Below are 24442 nucleotides of genomic sequence, written 5' to 3'. Positions count from 1 at the left end.
TACTTACTTTCTAAAGCATGTCAGTTAAAGCAGATTGCTCAGGGCTGTGTGCAGTCCATTTTTAAATCTAAGAATTGATAACCTGGGCAGAGGACAACCTTTTCTAGTGTCTGACTGTTCACACAGTTTTTTTTCTTATATTTATGTAGAAACTCTTGTATTTCAGTATGTGCTCATATCTTCCTGTACTTTCACAGTATACCACCAAAATTAGTCTGGCTGCCAGATTTTTGGTTCTTTACTTCAGTTTATCAAGAGCATCTTAAGAAAATTCCCCCTGAGCCTTATCTTCTTCAGTTGTCACAAACTCAGCTCTCAATCTCTTCTCGTGTCACATTCTCCAGTCTCTTCATCTACATGACCCATTCTGGATTTCCTCAAGTATGCCCATTTCTCTTTCACTGGGCAGCCCAACATTGGACACACTACTTTAGGTGTGTCTTACCTGTGTTGAATATAGAGCAAGGATCTCTCTCATGCTGCTGGCAATACCCTTCTTCATACAGCCAAGATGCTCCTGGCCTTTATTTTTTGTCAGGGCACATTGGTGGCTCATGTTCAGCTTGGTGTCAACCAGAACCCCATGACCTTTTTACTAAAGTTGTCTACCAGCTGGTCAACGCCCAGCAAGTACTGGTGCTTGATTTTTTTCATTCCAGGGGCAAGAATTTTTGCTTCCCTTTTTAAACTTCATGAGGCTCTCACCAGCCATTTCTCAAGCCTGTTGAATTCACTCTGAATGAAAGGACAACTATTTAGTGTGCTACTTTTCCCAGTTTTGTATTATTTGCAGGCTTGTTGAGGGTACAGTCTGCCACGTCATTAACGAGGATATTAAACAACACTGACTCCTGTGGTACCACTCCACTAATGACTGGACTCCAAGTGGACTTTGTGTCAATGCTTAAAATCTTCTGGTCCCAATGGTTCAGATAGTTTTCAGTCTACCTCATTGTGCTCTTACCTAGCCCATATTGACCAGTTTGTCCTCAAGGATGTTATGGAAGACAGTATCAAAAGCCTTACTAAAATAAAGACAATCACAGTTCTCATCCATCCTCATCTGCCCAGACAGTCATCTCATTTCAGAAGGCTATCAAGTTGGTCAAGTACTATTTTCCTTCATAAATCCATACTGACTACTTGCAACCACCTTGTTCTTCCTGTGTCTGGAAACGGCTTCCAAGACAAGTGTTGCATGTGTCTAGAGATTGATGTTAGGTCTGTAGCTCTTTAAATCCTTCTTCCCCTTCTTGAAGATATAGAGGATATTTGCATTTTTTCAATCCTCAGGAGATTCTCACTCATCATAACATTTTGAAGATAAATGGAAATGGTTCTACAAAATCAGCCAAATACCTCAGCGCTCATGGGTACGTCCTCACGGACTTATGCACATTTAGTTTGTTTAAAAGTTCCCTAACCAGATCATCCTCCACTGAGGGTAGCTCTTTCTTTCTCCAGAGTGGTCTCAAGGTCCTGAGATTCATGAAAGCAAATATTTCCAGAAAAGTCTGAAGTGAAGAAGGCATTGAGTATTGTGATGTTTTCCATGTACTTTATCATGGGAGCCCCTCCATTCAAGAGTGTCTAAAGATCTTTTCCAACCCCAGTTGTTCAATCATTCTGGAATAATGTAAATTTTAGTTTTAATTATTTAACATGACACTCTAGCAGTCTGAAGATGACCGAGAGAAAGGAAGCTTACTCCTTCACAATGATTTCCCTCCCCAGATGCTTGAAAGGCTATTTCTGTTTTAAAAACAGTGCTCCTTCAAGACTTGCATTAAGGAACATTTTTAATAGCATTGTAATAACTGAAATTGTTAGTTTAATGCCAAACAGACAAGTTGAGCAGCTCCTTTAAGAGCAGGGCATTCCCTCATTTCTTGTTTCTAATGCAAGCTCATGACGATGTCTTTACTTAAAATTACTCCTAGATGAACAAAATGACCAAGTTAGAACTTTTTACTAATCTAAAAAGTCATTTGAATATTCAATATTTATGTTCCCTGAGAAATTCAGTGTTTTCTAGCATTGCTCAAGCAAGCTTAATCATCTTAGGAAAATAAGCAACACTAACCAAAGTATCTAAATATTTCCTTCCAAAGGTAATGATTTCAAAACTAGAATATTTTTTATATAGTAAAGGGTAACAGAATTTTCACTAATATTAATCCCTGAAGATAAAACACATTGCAACATTACACAAGGATTGAAGGAAGAATAAAAAGCAAAAACATTCCCTTTAAAGATAATCTAAAAATCTATTCACAAGAAGGTAAAAGCAGTGTTGTCATAAAGCTGGAAAAGAATTAACAGTCTCCTACATATGCATTAGGAGATAGTACATCCATGAAAAAAAGATTCCCCAAGCTCCTTCATATAACAGTGAAACAATGAAAATCTGTCAGGGTTGATATTTAGAACCAGCAAACATCTTTAAAATGTACATCTTCCACTCACTGTGATACAACTGAAAAAGCATAAATCTCTCTGAAGTAAGGTGCTGCTCCCAAAACAGCCAGTTCATTTTATCCCATCCAAACAATGGATAAGCAGTAACAAGATAGACAAAAAGACAAGGAACAAGAGTGTATACCAACTCGTAAAAAAAAAAAGCACAGTAATTCACAGACTGGTAAAGAATCTGCTCTATTTGATTAAAATTCCCACATCCAGCATGCAGTGGAATACTGCTAAGGGACTACATTTAATATTTTCTTTAAATAGTTTTAAGATATTAGAGATTCACTATTGGAAACTTTCAGCTGTTTTTTTTCCCCTTCAACCTTACTGTTTTTCTAGAGAGAAAGCTTTTGTTAACATTTCTAAACTGGGATAAAATCTGAAGTTATCATCCACAACTGGTATTAATTTATTAATTTGTTTCAAGATTACTCTTTTAAGAAAGAGGTGGTCAGTCTACAAATGAAAAATGATTTCTATTCCTTGAAAATTGTTTCTAGTGGCTGATTTTATCATTTTCTTTGGTTTCACAGAACTTGGTTAAAAATGCCTATTTCTACCCAGTTCAGAACAGTGGAAATCAGCTAACTTAACTAAATCTGAATGACTGAAGAAAAACAGATTGATTTCCAGGACACAATTCATTTGACTTATATTAATATCTTCTCAGAATGATACTGCGTTAAATTTAGGTAAGCAAGAGCATCTGTTTTATTTTTCTAAACTAAGTACCAAAATATCAGCCAGACTTCAAATTCAGTTCATCCAAATATACTTGTAATGCAAGACACTTTTAGAGTTAGACAAGAGATTTAGCATAATAATCAGCTATCTTGGACACCTAACATTGAATAACCTACTAATTCCTAATCACACTTCAGCTGATGTGGAGTATTTGAGAACAATGAGGTAATCAGTATACATCTATAACATCAGGGACACCTTATATATCACTACAACCTGTGACATGCTCATATAATTGTCAATGACTTAAAGCAGCACCATTGCATTAATTTGAAAAATAGAAAAAATGGCTCCTGTATAAAGTTGAAATGGGTTAACACTGTCCAATGGCCAAGCTCCCACCCAGCCACTCACTACATTCAGCATGACAGGGGGAGAAAATAGGATGAGAATGGTCACAGACTAAGAGAAAGATAAGGAGATTACTTCAAAATTACCATCACAGGCAAAACAGATGGTTAGTTTTGTGGAAAAAATAATTTTATTTATTGACAATTTTAAAAGATTTGGGTAGTGAGAATGAAAGGCAAACATTAAAAGAACACTTTCCCTTCCTTTCCAATTGTCAACTTCACTCCTTTTTTCCCCAACTCATCTATACCCTACCTTTGAGCAACGTGGAGGAGTCCAGGGGGAGCTGCAGTCAGTACGTATTTTTCCTCTGTTGCTCCTTCCCTCTCCCAGTTTACCTTTGCTTCAGTGTGGACTCTCCACAGTATGGAAATGTGTTGTCAGCTTGGCTGTTGGGCTCAGCTGTGTCCTGTGATGGGAGCACTGCTGAGACAGCTGGAATCATCTGTGTCCAGCATAGGGCAACACCTGGTCTCTTCTTACAGAGTCCACTCCTGCAGTGTACCTTTCCACTTACATACAGTACACCAAATAACAGGAAGATAAAAGGTGCTGAAACTGCTACCTGCAAGTAAAAACATTTTATACTGTCTTCCTCAGCACTCTCCTGGAGAAAGGAGCTGCTTACTCTAAGCTAAGCTACTGTCTGCTGGATAAAATAATAAAAAAAATGGCTGGGCCCAAAGAGTCATTGCGAATGGGGTTAAATCCAGCTGGTAGCTGGTCAGAAGCGGTGTTTCCCAAGGCTCCACATTGGGGCAGTTTAATTTCATATCTTTGCCAATAATATTGTTGAGGGATTGAGTGCACTCTCAGTAAATTTTGCAGACTACTTGCAGTAATAAAATCATATCAGGAAAGGCTGAAATGAAAGAAATATGGAAGTAAAAATATTTGTGTTTTTCCTTTTTTTTTTTTTTTCTGTGGAAGGCAAATTGTATAGATTACCTGAGAATGTTTTGTGTTTTTCATGTATTTCTGCACTTCAATGAGGAAACACTTCCTTTCAAAGACCGGTGTAAATGTTTTTCCTTTCTTTCTTTCTTTTTTTTTTTTTGGCTTGAGAGGGAAATGACAGATGAAACAGTATCATCATACATACTCGCTGAGAAAGTTATTTAATGTGGGAAATGGATCTCGATTATATTTCCCTGAAAAAAATGGAACAGATTAAGCCAGTGAGCCAGAGAAAGGCACATTCCAGTAGTTTACTGGATGATGACTGAGGCAGATGGCACTCGGATGGATTCTAATCATCCAGATCCTCCTTTGTTTTCACTTTGCCGTAAGTGCTAACCGACAGAACATTTCAGAAAGATTTCACCAGTATGATATAATTTTACAGAAGTCAGAAGTCTTCCAGAAAATATCACTTCATAAAAATAATTAGCAAATAGTTCAGGTTCTAGCAGCATTTAAAGTGTTGCATGTTCTTACTGGCATAATATATAAAGCCCAGATAACTGGATTATTGAAGCAATTAGCATTTAATTATTTGACATTTTGAAGCAAAGAAAACACTCATTTTAAAAGAAAATTATTGGGCTTGCTGTCTGTGTTTGTGCAACTTCTTTCTTTCCAGTAAATCCTGTTCACGGTCAGAGAATAAATACTGGAATATACGTACCATGATTTTGCCTTTCTGGGGTAACACTGGGATACTACTTCATTTGCATTCTAAATTTGATTCTCTTGGAAGTCATACATGATAAAAAGGGTGGGAGTTCCTGAATTTAGAAATGTCATCAGCAAGCAAAAAAGAGTGGATCCACCTGCTATATACAAATGCAAATTATACTGATTCTTTCATTGGCATTCTACTCAAAGCGTCACTATTTGGTATTTCTGAGTATGCTTCTGAGTGTTTCCTTTTAAATACTGTCTTCTACGAACACACAACCACTATTTCTCAGTTAAACCTTTGCAAGAAACATACATTAGTAAGTTTTATCTACTTATCATTTAGTTGAAAGAGAATTCATTTTGTTTCAAAACTTTTGACATGCCTCAAAAAAATCAATCTCAATAAATGTCAAGGAACATGGAGATAGAGGTTATTTGTCTGTGATCAATTTTTATGTGACAAAACAGTGAAACAATGAGAAATGAATTTCCTTAGTAACACTAGTTATTCTGTAATACAGAATGATGTTTATATATTCAGGGTCTGTATAAAAAAAAATCTTCATTATTTCAGTGAAAGAGTGACAATTATTTCTTTTCACTCACAGCGTTAGAATATATATGCTTCATTTTTGATTGTCCTCTTTTACATACAGTGTTTTTCCCAGAGGACCTGCCTAATTGTTAAATTGATTTGCAGTACTCAAATCTTTATCATGTGTGACTGAATTACTCCAACTTGTGAAATTATAAGATAAAAATAGAATATATTTTTCCCTTGGTATATTTTTTTGTTCTGTATTTCTCAACATTTTATACTTTGCCAGTTTTAGATCAGAACTGATAAATGCCTATAATAATAGAAATGTAGAATTTCCTGACTTGGAAGGGACACACAAGGACCACTGAGTCCAGCTTTTGGCTGCACACAGGACCATCTAAAATTCAAACCCTATGTCTGACAGTGTTGTCCAAATGCTCTTTGAATTCCAGCACTTGGGGTTGTCACCACTGCCCCGGGCAGCCTGTTCTAGTGTCCAGCCACCCTCTGTGAAGAAACTTTTTCTAACACCTAAACTGACCCTCCCCAGATTGCAGTTCCACGGTATTCCCTTGGGCCCTCTCACTGTCACCAGACAGCAGAGCTCAGTGCTGCCCCTTCGCTCCCTGTGAGGAGCTGCAGGCCACCATGTGGCCTCCCCTCACTCTCCTCTTTCCAGGGAGAGACAAGCCAAGGGACCTCAACTGCTCCTCATACACCTTGACCTCTAAACCCTTCCCCACCTTCGTAGCCCTCCTACGGATGCGACCTTATAGTTTTATGTCCTACTTATGTTGTGGCACTCAGAACTGCACACAGTGCTCACTGTCAGGCCAGAGCAGAGCAGGAATATTTTCTTCAGCACCTGGAGCACATCATCCTCCTCCTCTTCCTTCTTCACTGACCTTGGTGTTTGTGAATCTCTTTCTCATTTCTCTTTCTCACCTGCTGTTGTGCAGCATTCTTTCCCTTTCTTAAATATGCTCTCCCAAAGGTGCTGTCATTGGCTTTGACCAGCCACTGGAACTTGTTCTTAATTTATCTGTAGCCCTTTCCATACCAAAACCTGGGAGCATAAACCCAGTGCATTTCCACAATTCTAATCTTTTTTTACCTTGAAGTTTGCTCTTTCCTACTATACGACGTAGGAAAGATGAGTACAGCATTCCAAGTAATGGAAAATGATTGTTACAATACTCCCAATGTGTTTTACTGATTTTACTATTTTGTTCAGATAATAAACTGTTTGTTTAATAATCTATTACAGAACACTAAAATATATTACAAACAGCTTCACAGGTTTGAGTGGAGATATCAGCTTATCTAATATTATAAGCAGTAACCCCATCAGATTTCATTACTAACCTTTCTTATAATACTTCAAGTACATAGTTCAACTATTCTCACTTCCAACACAGTTCTGAGAGTAGCAGATAAAAGTCTGCAACAGAAGAATGTGATTTATGATATTTATTGTGCTGAGGTTTCTGTTAAACTTTCTTCTTGGTCAGAATGCTGCCATCACACAAAGTGTCACGTTTATATCTAAAAGCAGAATTTGACTGCAAGAACAGTAGTTTTTTGAAAGAGAAGTTCAGTTTCCTATTGTTGGTGTCCCAAATAACAACTATATTTCTTTTTGTCATTTCATTACTCAGGGTTTTGTTATCAAAACTTTATAACTCTCTGGAGAGAGTTCACTGTAGGCAGACAGAATTTACTTCCTCTAACAGTAGCATAGGTTTACACACACCTTGCATTTTTTCATGATGTAAAACATACTTAACATTATAATTTTTTTTTTTCCCAGAGATAACTTTGTCTTCCATCCCTTTTTTCCATTAGTAATTTAATGCTTCTGATGGGCTTCATGACCTTTACTGTCGGAGCTGTATTAGAGCTACTATGTCAAATTACATCTCTAAAAAAAAATCAATGTCTCTTCACTATTCCTTTTATGTTATAATACTTTTCTCATCCTTCTATCACACTTATCCCACTTGTCTCTTTGTTGATCTCAGCTGTTAACTTTTTATATCTCCTGCTGTGTACTCTTAGAAATCCAGGTATCTGAAAGTCTAACCTCAGTCATGTCTTCAGGATATATGACTCAGAACTTAGATATGTTATTCAAATGTTACTTAAGTATACTTCTCTACAGGACAACTGAAGTTTTGTAGAACAAGCATTTTATATATGTATGTGCGCATGCGCATTGGTGACTCGAAAAGTAATGCCTCCTATTTATTTCCATGGAAATTGCAACAGATACAAAGAGACCAATAACACTGTTTAGTAGCGTAGAGTTTTCTCTATCAAAAAGTTTTTCAACACAGCCTCCACCATTTTCACCAGCAATGAAGAAGAGCCTACACGCTACACTTGTAAAAATCTGCATCAAAAAGGTGATACACTGTCGCTATCACCACTGCTGAAACACACCACTGACCGCCTCACTGTGCTCACATCCACTGTTTGGTCTCCTTAAACAAGCAATTGTCAACCATTTTTGGCTGCCATTCCTTCTACCTGGAGGGATTCAGTTCCACACCTTTGCTTCATATGCATTTCCACATCAGTTTTGTCAGACTGCCTCTCCGCTGCCATCTGTTGTACAGCAACAAAATTGAATGGAATACTGGCAAAAATGTCAACCTTACTGCCATAACACCACCATCTGCCTCTGATGTCATGGGCTAACATAATAAAATAGGAGGCATTATGTTCAGAGCAGTCCTCATGAGTATATGTATATATTCACTGTTTTGTCTCATTTTCTTTATACTCTTCCTAGCTCCTTCAACTAATCACAGTAAAAGCCGTTACAGTAAAAGCAGCAAAATATCAGGAAACGATGCTATTCCAATGAGTGAAAGGGAAAAGAGAACTAAACCAAGAATTAGGAGTGTGGGAATGTTAGAATGACAGGGGAAAAACATCAGCACAGCCTGATAAAAAAAAAAAAAAGTAGTCAATGTGCAGTTTTCATTTATGCACTTACTATTTCTCACTAGGCTTTGTGCCTATAATAAATAGCAAGGTTTACTACACTTGGGCAAAGAACTAGTGTATGCATAGATAGTAAAACGGCACATAGACCATTACACCTACATAAACTGACTCAGCATTAGTCTGACTATGAGGCTGTTGTACAATATGATTCATTCATAAAGTTCAAATCCATTAAAATGATTAAGGATCATCTCTGACTTTATGCATGTCAAAAGCCATTTTAGACCCCTAAACTATCTCACATTCAGCTTAGTAATTCAGGACTACTGAAAGATAGTGTCTTTTTCTTTAAGTGAGAAACTCTTTTCCATGCACCAATTTCCTTGAGGTAAGAAATCTAATTGAAATAAACCCATTATTTTCTTACTCTCAGTAAGGAATTAACAGTTGTTTACAGAAGTCTGAAATGCTGTCAAAAAATCTAAATTCTCTGGTTAAGTACACTGAAGCCTGAAATTGAAGTTTAAGGAGAAAATTGCATTCATGTTGTCTAGAAGTGATTGACCATAAGTTGACTGATTGAATTCTTGGGGGCTGGGGTGGGGGGGAGGTGGGGGTGGAAGGGGAGGAAGGGGGGAGAGGGTATCATCTCATTATACATACTTCATGTTAAAAAGCAACCATGAAACATAGAGGAGAATATTTTTCTGTTGAATCCTTTTGAACAATTCTATCCCAGTAAATTCACAGCATAGTTCTGAAATAAGTAACGTCATGTTTGACTGCTTTTCTGAAAGATTCTTTTTATGAGCACTGATAGAACCAAAACCAAGTATTTCAATCCATATTAGCACCTCTTGGGTCACCATTTATATCTAATCCATCCATCCAGAATTTCACAGTTCCTTACAGCATCCAAGATACAGATATACCAACCTATGAAACTTGTTTAATAAGCAATATGAGAAATTGATTTTAGTATCAAATAATAAATGGCAAAGGGTCTATATTGTATATGAGCTTGAAAATGTCATTTGATATTTTAAAAAATAGTTGCAATTAATGTGACAGTATCAAGAAAGTTTTTGAGAAAATGCTCTAAGATGCAACCTGAAATTGATTTTAGAAAAGCTGTATGTTTCAGTAACAGGTTATTGACTCATGCACTGGTAAAACTTTCAGCTTGCAATAGTACGTGACCCTAACATGAGGGCATGTATTATTCCTTTTAAGCAGATATATTCTGTCTATAGTACAAAGTATGCTTGGAAGGCATTTTTACAGCCAAATAAAACATTAACTCTGTAATGTTCCTGAGAGTCCCTGAAATGTCACTGTATTTTACATGTTCATTTGATTTCATTCTTTTTTCCTTTATTTATTTTTGTCCAGAATGAAAAAAAATAAGCTTGGTAAGTTAAATTTTATTCCCGGGGATGTAACTCAATTAAGTAAGATGCAATTTCATTTACTGATTTTGCTCCCCATTATCTCAATCCTGCCCTGTCAAATGCTGTATGCTTTCAGAAACAGTCATGTTATTAAGAGAGCATTTGTGATCTTTTAGGAAAAGTAGTAGTAATGGAGTGAGTAGCAAGCGAGGTCAAGAGTTATGCCTATCATGAATAACAGATATAAACTCAGATCCAGCAAATGCTCACTTCAAAGGAACTATGATGTACAAAGTTAAACCAACAACTCAAGTAAGACCGGATCATAGTGTTTTTTTTTTTTTAAGAGAAAAAAAACACTCTTCACATGCCTTCTTTGTGAAATTAATATGATCTTACTATCTGAATATGACTAGAAAGTGAACAGCTGCAATATCCTAATCTTTGCAGATGTTCATAGAAATGTCGCAGATTTCAAAAGACGCAGACTTCAAAAGAAAACCAGTATTTCCTGTTTTATTGATAAATTAACACTAAGTATTCTAAATGTATCCAACAACTACATTTTTTTTTAATAAACAAAGAAACATATCATGAACAGGTCATGTAATACACAACAATGCCTGCTTTTGTGCTCTTAATTTCTTCCTCAATTGTTAGCATTCATGCCTGTGGTGGCTTAATCCCAGACAACACCATCACAGCCTCTCACTAATTCATTTCAGCTGCAGGACAGAAAGAAAATAGAAGGGAATTGAGAAAACTCAAGGATCGAGATCTTTATAGGAAAAAGAAATGCATAAATGTGTTCTGTTGTGGTTATCCTGGCAAGCAGGTGAGCAACATACAGTCTTTCACTCACTTCCCCTCTTCCCAGTGGGGTAGGAGAGAGAATAAAAAAAGTAGAACTCTTAGGCTGAGATAAAAAATACTACTTACTAAGAAAAGGAAGAGAAATAGCAGTAGTGATAATATTTTATATAACAATAATATTATATATATTTATATTTACAGAACAAGTGATGCACAAAGCGATTGCTTACCATCCTCTGACTGATGCCCAACCCATCCCTGAGCTGTGGCAGACCCCTTGATCAACTCCCCTCAGTTTTATAGTTTTTTTCACATGATGTCATACGCTATGGAATGGCCCTTGGCCAGTTTAGGTCAGCTCACTTGCTGGCAGGACAGTAGGAGAAACTGAAAAGTGAAACATCCATGGCTCTGCAGAGCACTCTTCAGCAACAACTGGAACACCAGTGTATTATCAACAGTGTTTTTCTCCTAAAGCCAAAACACAGCATCATATCAGACACTATGGAGAAAATGAACTCTGTCCCATCTAAAACCAGAATATGTGACAACCATAGGAATGCGTTTCTGAGATTGTGGCACTAAATTTTCCTCAGTCTCATGAGCATGGTTATAAATTTCGCTACATGAAATTACAGAGGAATAAAATATTAAGGTAACAAAAGATAAGAACAGAATATAAGTTACATTGAATTAACAACATTTGCAGTTTTAAAAGAAGAAATGTGTGTTAGCCATGTTATCAAAGTTTTAACAAACAGGATCCGCATTTGGAAATGTGTTTAACTCTTACTTTCACAAGAGGACTGCGAAAGAACTGTAACGTACAAAGAAAGCGCAGTAGAACAGATTTGCCTACAGATTCAAGTGGAAATACTGAACTATTTGAATGTCTCGACCTCCAGAGAGAAAGGCATCAGCAAGCTGAGACACCAAAGTTTTGATGATTCACAATTTGCTGGCTACATTATAACTCATTAATTTTTGAAGGCACTTTTAAAAGTCCCTTTAGGTAGACAGTGTTTTTCAGTTTCTTGAGGAAATCTTGTCTTTTTTTTTTTTTTAAATCATGTAGGTTGCCTATAAATGTTTTATAAACCAGGGTCTGCTATCCAGAAAACTGGGTTAGCATTTCAACTAACTCAAAAATGAAGTTGAGGAAGCAAGTTCAGTGAGTAACCTTAACACTTGTGGAAGAGAGATTTCATTTACCATGAATTAATGGCATTTTTCTACAGGTTTGTTTTTTTTTTTTTTTTTTTTGGGTAGCTGTGGTATCAGGGTGAGTGCACTGCAGAAGTCTAATTAAGGACTACAAAAGTATTGACCAGATACAGGATAAGTATTTGCAACATCTTCTCTGCTTACAAGTGGGAAATACCAGCCTGTCATTTCAGCCATTTGACAAACTAACTGACAACATCTGAGGTTTACAAACTGATAGCACATTTTTATCTGAAGGCCATAAAGATGGCCTACAGGGTTTTGATACTAAAGAATTATCAGCTTTTTTTTTTTTTTTTTTATATACTACATAGCTCATTCCAGGAATGTCTGATACAAGATAATCCCTTAAAACATAAAGGAAAAGTAGGTCAGCACCTTAAATAAACAAAAACCATGTACCTCTAGTAATGTGCAGAAAATTCATCACTGGTATAACTGTGGTCCATGGCCATACTGCACGAATGTGCAAGGTAGATTAGCTGTACTTTGGTAAGACTGCAGTCCAGTTGAATCTTTATGAAGTCCTAATAAGTTAATTATAATTTCATAATTCAAAACCGAAACAAGAAGTATTGTGTACACTGTGCTAATATCATAACTCCTCCAGTTCTGTTCCAACATATTACACTGTACATAGCAAAAATACAGCATTTTCTAAGTACATGAAGTCTAAGACTGAACTCATTTTGTGCCCCAAATAGGCTTCTTCTGTAGTAAATGCTATAGATTCACTTAATATTGTGATGTATTTTAATACAGTATTGTTGTTTGCTGTTGATGTTAGTACTACCCTACATTTTTGCTTTGGTATTAAAAATCCTGTTGTTTTTCCTTCCTTGCTAGTTGAATATTTGAAACACAGTGCACATGAGTAAGAAACAGAAAATAATTCAAACTTCAGAAAGGAATACACTATTAATTCAGAATTTTGTGGTATCTTTTCTGCAACAGCTGTTGCACAAATATAGGTGTTGTCAGTCATTTTCAAAACATTACAAAGTCTATTGAATTTCAATCACAAATAACCACACTGTGACATACTTACTGATTTTAAGTACCTTAATCCTCCACAACTACGTGGATCCTTGCTGGGGATTAACCTGGCAGGCAGCTAAGAGCCACACAGCTATTGGCTCACTCCATTGCATGTGGAGTGGGGGAAGAGAACTAGAAACAAAACAGAACCCATGGGCTGAGATAAAAGATATTTACTAAGATAAAAATGGAAAAAAGAAACAAAAATGCAATATTTGCTATAAAATTACTCACCATCAACCACCAAACACTAAGCTAACAACACATCAGCTGATGTTCCGCTACCAACGCAACACTTAACTAACTACAATCTAACCAGTCCCCAAGCAACAGCTCACACCAAGCCTTCTCCCCCACCGCTTTACAGCCTTCCACATGATGTCACATGGTACAGAATAACCCCTTCCCTAATTCAGGCCAGCTGTCCTGACTCAATCCTCCCCTCACCTTGCCATGGTATCATAATGGTGGTGGTGGCCCTTCCCTGTCAAGTGGCCCAGCCCCAGGCACGCACCCATCACTTAACAACAGCCAAAACATCTGTGTGCTATTAACACCATCCCAGCCAAAACCGAAATACTTTGATTCAGTGTATTTTGGCCTTCCAAAGTTCATTAAAGATGTATATGTAATGGTGATATGCTCTGAAAGCAGACATCTTTATTTCTATAATTGGTTACTACAGCATTTAATAGAAAAACCTCATATATTTGGAAACTTTACTGGCCAGAGTTTAAACATGTCTCATTTTAATCATTTGAGTAATCCTGAGGGGTTTCTGTTACAGTACAGAAAGATTAAAGACAGGAAAAGCTACTCCTTTTAGCAGCTTGTGTGAATGTGAGGAGAAACTATGATCAGGAACATTGTTCTGATGCTTTTCCTTTTTTTGTGTTGTTTTTATTTTTGTTAAAACTATTGGCAAATGATTAAGTATGGGCCTACCAGAGGACAGAATTGCCCTGATGCCTCCAGAAAGTCTTAAATATGCTTCGCTGTAGATGAAGTGTGCTAAAGTGATGGCTGCTATGGTTTCAGTAGTGACATATGCAAATTGTAAATTATCTATCAGTTTACTTCAAATATCTATTGTGAGAAGTATCTTTTTCACTTTCTGATATCTTCACATACTTCTTTTTCTCCAAAATTAATTAGCTCAGTAATGATCCAGTAGCTGTCAAAAGAACTGACTTTTTAAGCAGCTGTGCTCTCCTCAGTATCAACACACACAGGATGTGAGATGTCTCTGACTTTTACCCTTTTTCCCCTACCACCCTCATTATTAGTCATAACAAATAACAGAAGGGATATACCAAATTACTACAGAAAAAAGTTGAAAAAGGCCACATCACATTTGTTAGATCTTAGACATGTTTTGCTGTATTAGATGTTATAATTACCAACTCTGAGACTTACTATTGTAATGAAAGAGATGATGAGAAGCTGTTGTTGAGCAGTGTATCTGACAGAGTGAATTTATGTACTATGGGGCAAAATCTGAAACATTCTGAAATAAATAGAAGTCTTCTCTGAAATATATTTGGAAAATATTTGTGTAAAACTTATTGACAGACAAATAGTGTTCAAGCAGAAGTAAACCAGTAACAACTGACATCATTTTGGTGACATGCTATGAATAGGTCAGTGAGTTGTGTCCTGATGGAAGTTGTTTTTCACCTTGAAGTCTTCAGATCTTATTTCTTCTGTTCAGTCACTGATGACTAATATTTTAATTGTATATGACAAAGAATTTTAAGTTTTGAAATACTGATCTACTGAAATTTGGCTTCATTTTCATTCTGCATTTGGTTTAGGATATTTGGACAAATACATATTTTCCTAAAAAATGTGAGATTAAATGATTAATATAGATTTTTGCTTGTAATTTCTGTATCATTAATAGACTCATCGTAACCTGCTAGGAAAATGTTTGCTATGAAATACACTGAATAAAGAAGATTTTATATGTACAGTAAAATTGTTGACAATTCTTGTTTTAAATAGGAAATAAAGATAACAAAAACTATAGGAGGAGATGCACAGAAGAAACATACAAAACAGATAGGAAGGAGCAAACAACATAATACTTCTGTTTTTGTCCAAGTTATTTTTCTTCTGAAAAAAGAACTGAATGATGTGTTAACATTCTTCTCTAAAACAGTCAATATCCTGATTATCTACATGCAATGAGCCTCCCAAAAGATCTTTAGTTCTTTCTTATTTACAGAACGCAATCTGGATTCCATGGGGCTTATTCCAAATCAGTAGATTCATATGTTTTAAATTAGATTTCTTTAAAACCATAATACAAATCTTATATACATACCTAGTTATTACACTATGATTTAGTAACAAATAATATATCAGGAAGTCTTTTTAAATAGTGTATTTTCTTCCACCTCCCCAACACCTCCAAAAAAAAAAAAAAAAAAATCAACTCAAATTAATAATTAATCCAGCATGGAAAACATGGGCTCAGTCTTCAATTTTACTTCCATCTAATTCTCAGAACTACTCCCGAGGACACCCATTTTATATTGCTTAGCCTTTCTCCTTGTGCAACTTTTCAATTTTGTTACTGATTATGCATATTCACCTTAACTGAAATTTAACCATTTTTTTGATGCCTCATTCTATCTTTGACCTCATTTACGAGAAGCTGCCACATACATTGTATTGTCTTTCTAACGTGTAGAAGTATGAATATATGAGAAAAATAATTCTGCAGAGTAGATTCTGCAAGTACAATACTTTGTTACTCTAATAATGCCTTTGTCATCTAGGCCTAGAAATTTTCCCCCAATTTATGTCATGTGTATTACTGTTTGAAAAAGAAACTAATGTTTTTTTACTCTCAGGTAGAAAATAGTTCACCTCTGTAGAAAATGGCTGGATTTATTCTTGCATTCATAAAGCAAGCAGTTCAGAGCAACATCGTGGGGTGCAGGAAACAGTCTCTTGATCTGAAGAGAACATCATCCTTAGAGTTAGATTTTGGGCTGTTTTCTAGGTTTCTCTTCTTACTGCATTACATAACATTACAGAGCTTCATAACGTTGCTTTAGAAAACAATTCAAGTCCTTTCTTTCCCTTTGTAAAAACATGGGGTCTCTATGAAAGAAAGATACAAGGCTGTAGTAAACATACATTTTAAATATTACTTCATAATATTTAACTTAATTTCTCTTTTCATATTTCGGGCTAAGTGCTTGCCAATGTCTATTGGTAGATGGTATTAATATGCTAATGCAAACCTGTTTCTTTAAAGAAAATGGTCATAAAATCCATTCATTTTGAGATAAGAAACACAACATAAACAAAAAATTCTAGTTTATAGTCAGATGTGAATGTCTTTGATAAGTGGTGCTTTATCAGTTATAATCAAACTGACATGGTGAGTGTAAAATTCTAAGGCATCAGCCACTAAAGGTTAGGTCACGGATAACAAAAATGGCTATAACTATTTGGAAAGAAGAAACAGTAATACAAATCCTTCTCACTGTGTAAGAATGAGAAGAGAGATTCAGAAAGTTTAAGCCAGAAGGGAGTATTTGATCATCTAATCTGTCCGTATGTATTTATCACAGTTCATTATATTTCATTTACTTATCTCTGTGTTGGTCCTGTAATTCATGAACCTCTGACAAGTCTTGGGAGCTATATCTTTTAACTGTATATGGAAGGAAGCTGCTGAAGTGGAGTCCCAAACACCACTTACGTCTTAGAACAATATGGCAATATCAATACACAATATCAAAAAGATTAACATACTGTTACAGAAGTGGTCTAGATGCAAGAGTGTAGTGAATAGCAGAAGTAAAAACAGAACATGAAGTGAACTGTGTTATGCAGTCACTTTGTATCCTGTGAGATATCTAACAGGAGAATGTAATCAAATCAGTTTTTATGTTTCTCGTCTCTTTCAGAGGATCAAAAAAACCCAACACTCATTACTAGACGAAACTACATTGTGACATTTTAAAGAAGAGGACTGTTATTTGTTGACTAATTTATCACCCCATTACATTATAGAATAATATAGCAAACAAATGAGTTTACAATGTAAAAATATACAACATAAAAATATAAGATAGACAAGTTAGTTTTGTAGCTAAAGAATTATTTGCTTAGTTGTTTATAATTTATTTGATCAAGGCCAAAAGTCATAAGAGATGCTTTATCTTAGAACCATTTTTTTCAAAGCGTACCTTTCAGGATAGAGATCTTATGTTCCTCTGCTAACCCCGGGGATATAAAAAACATAGTATCTCCAATACTTCTAACAGCAACAGCATTGAATTAGTGTATTCACATTAGCATAGTGTTACATTTATATCAGGTTTATACAAGATAAATTATATCAATGGGAATACAAAAAAAAAAAAAAAAATTAAACCAAGAAACAACATAATGTGATCCCACTATTCCATCTCCTGACAGAAAACCTGGGCACACCTCAAAACCTGTGACCTCAGTTGGTGCACATTCACTTGGGAGCTCTGTCTGGGTAACTAGGTCAGTTTCAGAGGCCCGAAAGGCCACAGGGAATGCAGAGGACATAGCTTTGTGTTGGGTGGATAATGACTGGAACGTCTTGCAAGGGTGTTAAGGTCTTGGAAGTGGTAGAGTGGGAGGGCCACAGTTACTCCTGGCCCTGTCCTTGTCTTGTCCACTGCTCTCTTGGGAGTTGCATGCTCCTGGTGGGCCTTTGCTTTCCCATGAGCTTTCCCCAGTGCAGTAAAACTTTGTATACTGCAGAACTACACTGCACTGCAGATCCTGCTGGCACCAGAGCTGATTTCCTTGGCTAGAATTTTGCCCTTGCCATGGGTTGGAAGTTTGCAGTGAGGGATCCTCCCCTCATGTCAAGTTTGCACTATTGGCAGTCTTTCAAAGTGAGTCAAACTCTGAAATACTGAGTACACACAAACGAAAGCATTAGGGTTCTATTTTTTGGTCTCTTAGCTAATTGCTAGTCAGCTCACTATCATAAGGGACTATGATATATTTATTGCTGTCTATTAAAGCAAACATAACTTAGTCCAGATTTAATTTTTAGATGACTGAAGAAAAGGAGGTAAATGTAGCATCCTTCTGTAATCGAAGTCTCAGATACACAGCTCAGGGTAATCTTATTCATAAGACTTTATGAAGCAGCACAGATGAACAACTTTGTTAGATGTTGTAACTTGTACACATTGTATTAAAAGGAGAGTTCTCATGCTCTAGTTAATTAATTGGATTATGCCTTCAAAAGGATTGACACTTAGCATGTCCTCATTTTAAGCATTATTAAACAAAGTTTGCAAATTAGACTTCAGGAGAACAACCTAGAACACATACAAAGGACTAAAGAAGAAATTGATAATTTCAGAAGGTCTTCAGATCTGTAAAACAAACAAACAAACAACAAAAAAACACAAAAGAAACAAATGGTCTAACTGAAGCTGTTTAACTGAAGCACAGTCAGTTAAAACCCATCAGAAATTCTGAAAGATATCACAATTTAAATGTTATATTTAGAGGTTAGCAATGACCCCATGTTTGAAATAAGTTTAACTAGACTAAAGTTGTAACCTTGTGGGAATCAATCCTGATTTGCTAGAGATGATCTATGAAGGATCAGAGACTCACAACTGTACATAGTGGATTGTAAAATTATTTCAACTGAAAGCCTGACTAAACTGATTGTTTGATCTGCTTCTTATCTATAGGTTCAGAGTCTGTGAAGAATGTAAGATATGGTTAACTACGCTGCTCTCTGATAGGTGGCCTTCAATATATTCTTCCTTCAGACTCAAAATCCCCCTATTTCTGTCAGTTACTAAAAGCTCCATAGTCCCAATAATCAGAAAAATTCTGGTACATTAAGCATTCCATAAAACCTGATACAATTTTATTATTTAGATCAAGCTCCCTAGTATTATTCTGAACAACATTCCCCATCAATGTGTTTATTGGAGAAAGTGACAGCACAGAGTGATAGTGATTAGAGCTATACATATCTAGATTTTTACTGAAACTTTGTTGTCTACACATTGCTCGGGGCAGAAAGAACTGTGCATTGTAACTCAAGACTACTGCAGGACAAGAAAACCACAGTTTTATCATGAAAGTAGTCTTTAATGATACATATTTTATACTGGTATGGCACTTTCCATTTCAAAGGATTCTGATAGTCTGCATGCATACACACATAACACCATAACCTGACATTCAGCACTGCCAAGAGGAAGAAAGTAACTTTTCTGTCTTGATATCAGAGGCTGGACTATTCAATATCAATTTATCTGCAGTTCCTAATGAAAAATAGAGCAACCGATACACCTGGTCTATAATTTCTTTTTTCAGAGCATAGAAAGATCACAATAAACACCAAGTCACTAATCTGAAGAAGTGCTGGGAGGCTTGGAAAAAATATAATAAAGCTGTTAATATTTAAAACTTGTCTGGAAAGAATCCTTTTTAATATTTATAAGGCATCTTAAAGCTACACCAGAAATGCTAAATAACTGCAGAAATGCTTAAAATCCAAAATGCAAGTATGCTTCTCCAACACTCTTTCACTTAGATGGCTTCTTTGGAATTTCTTGTAGAAGATACACTTTTTCTTAAGAAAATCTTGCATGCAGAATTCCTCTTTAATTGCTTAAATAGCTGTTGAAGCACTGATTATATTTACTAATTCCTATTATGCAAATTCTTCAATGACTATCCTATAGCTGATTTGGTTTATAGAACGACAAAGAATAAAAGTATTCTCATTTCATTTTCCATTTTGCCTAACACTTTAACATAATGATTGTAAAGACTTTACAGTGGTTTTAAATAAATGTTTATTGGGAACTTGGAACACCTATATCATCTTATTAAGATAGCCAGGGGGTTGGACTCAATGATCTCTGGAGGTCACTTCCAACCCCTGCGATTCTGTGATTCTGTGATAAGAAATATAAAAAACAAGAGATCTATGGATTGATCTTAAATTTTTTCTCTCCCCTTTCAGAATTTTGTTACTACTATGTAAGAACTAATAATAATAATTTTATTTTCTTATAAAGTTATGGCTCTGTGTGATTACTGCAGTATATTTGTAAAAAACATGGTTAAATAATAATATGATATGTATGTGTTTATACATGAGGAACTTAGACACAAAACAATAACATTCAAAATGCACTCTAATTTGGGATGGGTTATATTGAGCTTCTAAGAACAATTTTCCAAAGTATTTATTTGATATATTTAATCATAATTTTCATTATTTGTCCATTCAACCATCTTGTAAGTAAGCAATCACAGGACTGAAACACACAAGTTCTTTATTATCCTGACAATTTAAAAAAATAAGTACTTTCACTCCAGACCTAGTTCATACTAAGAATAATGAGGTAGTGATGTCAGTATTCCGGTTCCTGTTCCTGAACTAATTATCATCACAGTCGAATCACATTTTTCCTAATGTGAGTCTAATTGCTTTTAAACCTTACTAACGTACTGGAACATTCATGTTGGTCCTGAATACCAGATGCAATTAAATTTTTAATTACAAATAATGTGTTTTTGTAATGTTATTAGGTAGTTTCTTTTAGGAAGAGTCCTCCAAATGGCTAAGTAATTGAAAAGACCTCTCTAATACTCAAAAACCAAGTATTACCTTAAATTTTCTAGTATCTGTAATCTTGTGCTCAATTAGGCAGTTCTCTAGGAGCTGTTACTTATCTTACATTCAGAAACTCAGTTCATGGCTTGATACACCTTTTTCTTTGCCCAGGAGCCAACAGTTCAGATATTAAGAATACATTTACTGAAAGGATACCTCCATAAATGAGCGGCTTTCTGAAGCGAGCTATGGAGTCTTGTATAAAGGACAAGAGGGCATGAAAAAATTGCCAAACCCCGTCTTCTCTCACTGTCTATGCACAGCAGCAAAATTAAAAGTGCCAGCTATTCTTAGCAATATCACTTGGTATTCTTCCCCAATTTTAATTACAGAAAAAGTCATTCACACAATAATAATTCCTGAAATTACTTATGTACTTCAGATAACTGATGTCACAGTGTGACAAAACCAACTTTACATGTTTAATTCTTTCCCTTATCAATGCCTTTCATTTGAATTTAATGATCATGCTTTAAAATGCCATTTCAGATATGCAAATATATGAAAATTTTTTTGCTAGAATCTCAATGAGGTTTCAGTACAAACCATACAAAAACATTTTGTTACTATGATGTTGTATATTGTTAAAAGTTTAGAGTAAATTATGTACTTTGTCAGGATCAGTACAAAAATTTTAAACATAAGAAAAAACATTTGGGTAATAATATAAAACAGTTGATATTCTGTGTTTTGCAATAGTAAATAATCAGTACTGAAATATAAAAATGTAATCCGCTAAGCTAGGGCTCCAGTCAAACAAACAAGGTCTTATCAAATGAAATTCAGATTTTCATGTTTGATTATGGGGAAGGTGAGGGAAAAAGCTATCAATTTATTAAAATTTTAAGTTACCTGTGTCTGTATTATACCATATACAGAATATGCTATATGTAGCAAATACATCATAATTAGTGTGATTTATCTAACAAACCTATGAGTCTGCTTTACTATTCTCAGAATCGCAGAATTGTAGGGATTGGAAGGGACCTCAAGAGATCGAGTCCAAGCCAAAGGTAAAGCAGATCCCCTAGAGTAGGTTACACATAAAATCATCCAAATGAGTCTTGAGTATCTCCAGAGGAGGAGACTCCACAGCCTCTGTGGGCAGCCTGTTCCAGTGTTCTGTAACCCTCAAAGTAAATAAGTTTTTCCTCATGTTTGTATGGAACTTCCTGTGTTCCTTCACAAGTAAAGTATAATCTCAGATTCTGTGGTCTAGATAGGGCACTCATCTGTTTTGTCTCAAATATAGCTAAGGAGAAAAAGTAAGTAGGCTTTTTCTGTCCTAGGAAATTTCTCACCAGTTTCCTCCAGATTCTTGGATGATTGACTTGCCAGTGTTGCATGTATGCTGGTTTAGAAGAAGACTTACCATCTTCTTCTAAAAGTAATCCTGTAACTGACTGAATGAACATTTTGATCTGGAATTCAGTTCAGACACATAATTTATGGATATGCACTGTGCTAGGTATAATACCTAGGAACATTTCTCTAACGACTGTCCAAGCAAACCTTTTGATCCCACATGCTTTCATTCTACATTTCAGGAAGAGCAAAACATGTCCTCTCAGCCTCTCACAAAATCTTTTTGCAATTTTTGATCTGAGATGATTATTTCAGACTCTTTGAAATGGAAATTACATACACAGATTTAAGTCATGAGGTTATCAGGGCAAAACATTATTCTGCTGAAAAATCTGCACCAAGCATTCTTCAGTGTGGATTCAGACAGTTCACTCCAAATAGTGATTGCTTCACGTTGAGAGAATTAGTTTTTTAATTGGTTTGGAGGTTCAACATCATCCTCTTTTGGTACACTAAACCTGTATAAATGGTGAGAAGAATGATATTACACAGTTGTTTAATTTACTATTTTTTTTTCAGGAAGTTATTGACACATAGGACTTTAAGAAAGCTTCATGCTGGAGCGCCCGGAAGACTAGAAGTCAGAAAAGTTCAGTTCAGTTTCTTCACTGTGATGACCAGATTAAAGGATGTATCTTCACAAGAAAGATACTTAAGAAAAATACCTTTAGCAATGATCCTAGACAAAGTGACTAGATGTAAAGGTCACGACAGGATTTACTTTCAATTTGTTCACTGTTGTTTGGCTTTTGTAAGTCAATACAGTACACAAAATGCAATGACAATTGTTTGGTCAGCTTTGGACTAGCTATTAGTGTAAGAAAAATGAAGCATATTTGTCATTTTTGGGCAAAGAATGTACATGTACTCTACTGATACAAAGCCTACCTTAACAGACTGCTTGACAGAAATGAACTTTTGTTTTTTCCTGAATTGAATATCATTGCCTTGGAGACAAGAAATGAACATGAACATTGTGTGAATCACGTTCTCTTTCTGACTGAAGGTATACAAAACAGAAGAATATCAACAATTGAACTATAACAGACAGGGACAAACTAAAAAGGCACATAGGATATTCTTCCAGACATATATTTTTACCTGTCTCTAATTTAAACTAACCAACAAAATAATGTGGAGATAATGCACACATAAACACATACAGTGTTCCTGTTCAAAAAGACATTTTCAAATGGCTATAAATTTTGTTTATAGGGATGAGAAATAACTTTAAACTACTCCTAACTAAGAACAGTGTGGAATAAACTATAATCACTTATGAAACTGTGTGGAAAACGCCTTTATAGTTTACTTGCCTACGTTACCTAGCAGCTCTCACACTGGAACACTTCATCTGCAAATATAAAGCAGGTTTCTCATAAGGAGTGGAGGCGTAAGCCTTTCTCATCAGAAGTCCTCATCATTGCTCTAGAATAAGCAGCACGAGTAGCAGACCACTTAAACTAACAATGCTGTGGAAGGTGCAGTGTGTTTTTCTCTTAGCTAGGTCTGATCTAAGATTTTCTTACCAATCTGCACTCGTCAGCTTCTACTTTCTTGTATTAACCACAATAAGCGTCTAAAGTCTGTAAATTGACAGATGCTGAACAGTATTACAGTAAACAGAGATAGAGCAGTCACAATCCCTGAAAAATGGCAAGAAATGGGAAATGTTCTTTCCCCCGCATACAGATGGAGATGAAATACAGAAAAGTAATTTGATGAGAATCCTCAATGACAGTAGCTTCTAATGGAGAATTGAACTACAATTCTTAAACTAATGGCTAAAACTCAGCGCTTTCTTCTCCAGCGGGCTGAAAACCCTATTTTCACTCAAACAATAGTTGTCTTAGTAAATTAACTTTTCATAGAGACATGAAATGCGTTTCACAGTGCCTTGTACAACTATACCTTAGTCACACATGTACACAAAAAATAAATCTTAGGAGGAGCAGAGGCATGAAAAATCAAAATCCCAAATCCTTTCACAAAGCATGTAAACCTAATAAATTACTGTGCAATAATGTTGCACCTTTCAGATCTTGAACTAAGTAGACAATAGAGACTGTGACTGAAATATTAATATTTTATTTTCATTACTCAGTCAGACTGAATATGCATTTGTTTTTCCCATAATCCAGTGTCTGTCTTGTAGCCAAAATGACCTTGTTTTATGCTTCTATTTGTTGGGTTTTTTAAATCCCTAATTCAGACTTCTTACTTAGTTTTCTTGTTGTAATTATCTATGACATTTTTTATAGTCACCAT

General features: G+C 35.6%; 2 long non-coding RNA genes across 4 annotated transcripts in view; one reads left to right on the top strand and one right to left on the bottom strand.

Moving 5' to 3' along the window:
* The window catches only part of LOC110396782, a 32562-nt gene extending 9104 nt beyond the window's left edge, over positions 1-23458 (top strand). Inside the window, exons 3-4 of one of the 2 annotated variants that reach the window (XR_002437255.1) lie at positions 3003-3161; positions 22694-23458. This is a non-coding gene — a long non-coding RNA (uncharacterized LOC110396782). Of the gene's footprint in view, positions 1-3002; positions 3162-11085; positions 11223-22693 lie in introns of those variants that run through there. The other variant, XR_002437254.1, reaches the window with a different exon arrangement.
* LOC110396781 lies at positions 9321-15301 on the bottom strand. Of its 2 annotated transcripts, none has more exons than XR_002437253.1 (5): positions 13381-15301; positions 13170-13278; positions 12511-12635; positions 11115-11355; positions 9321-10796 (listed from the first exon to the last, which is right to left on the bottom strand). It is a non-coding gene; the product is annotated as an uncharacterized LOC110396781 (long non-coding RNA). The 2 variants fall into 2 exon arrangements; XR_002437252.1 differs by having other exon boundaries at positions 13157-13278; positions 13381-15300.

Source organism: Numida meleagris, chromosome 3, assembly GCF_002078875.1.
Source record: "Numida meleagris isolate 19003 breed g44 Domestic line chromosome 3, NumMel1.0, whole genome shotgun sequence".
Taxonomy (NCBI): domain Eukaryota; kingdom Metazoa; phylum Chordata; class Aves; order Galliformes; family Numididae; genus Numida; species Numida meleagris.
This window is presented reverse-complemented; position numbering and strand designations above follow the sequence as displayed.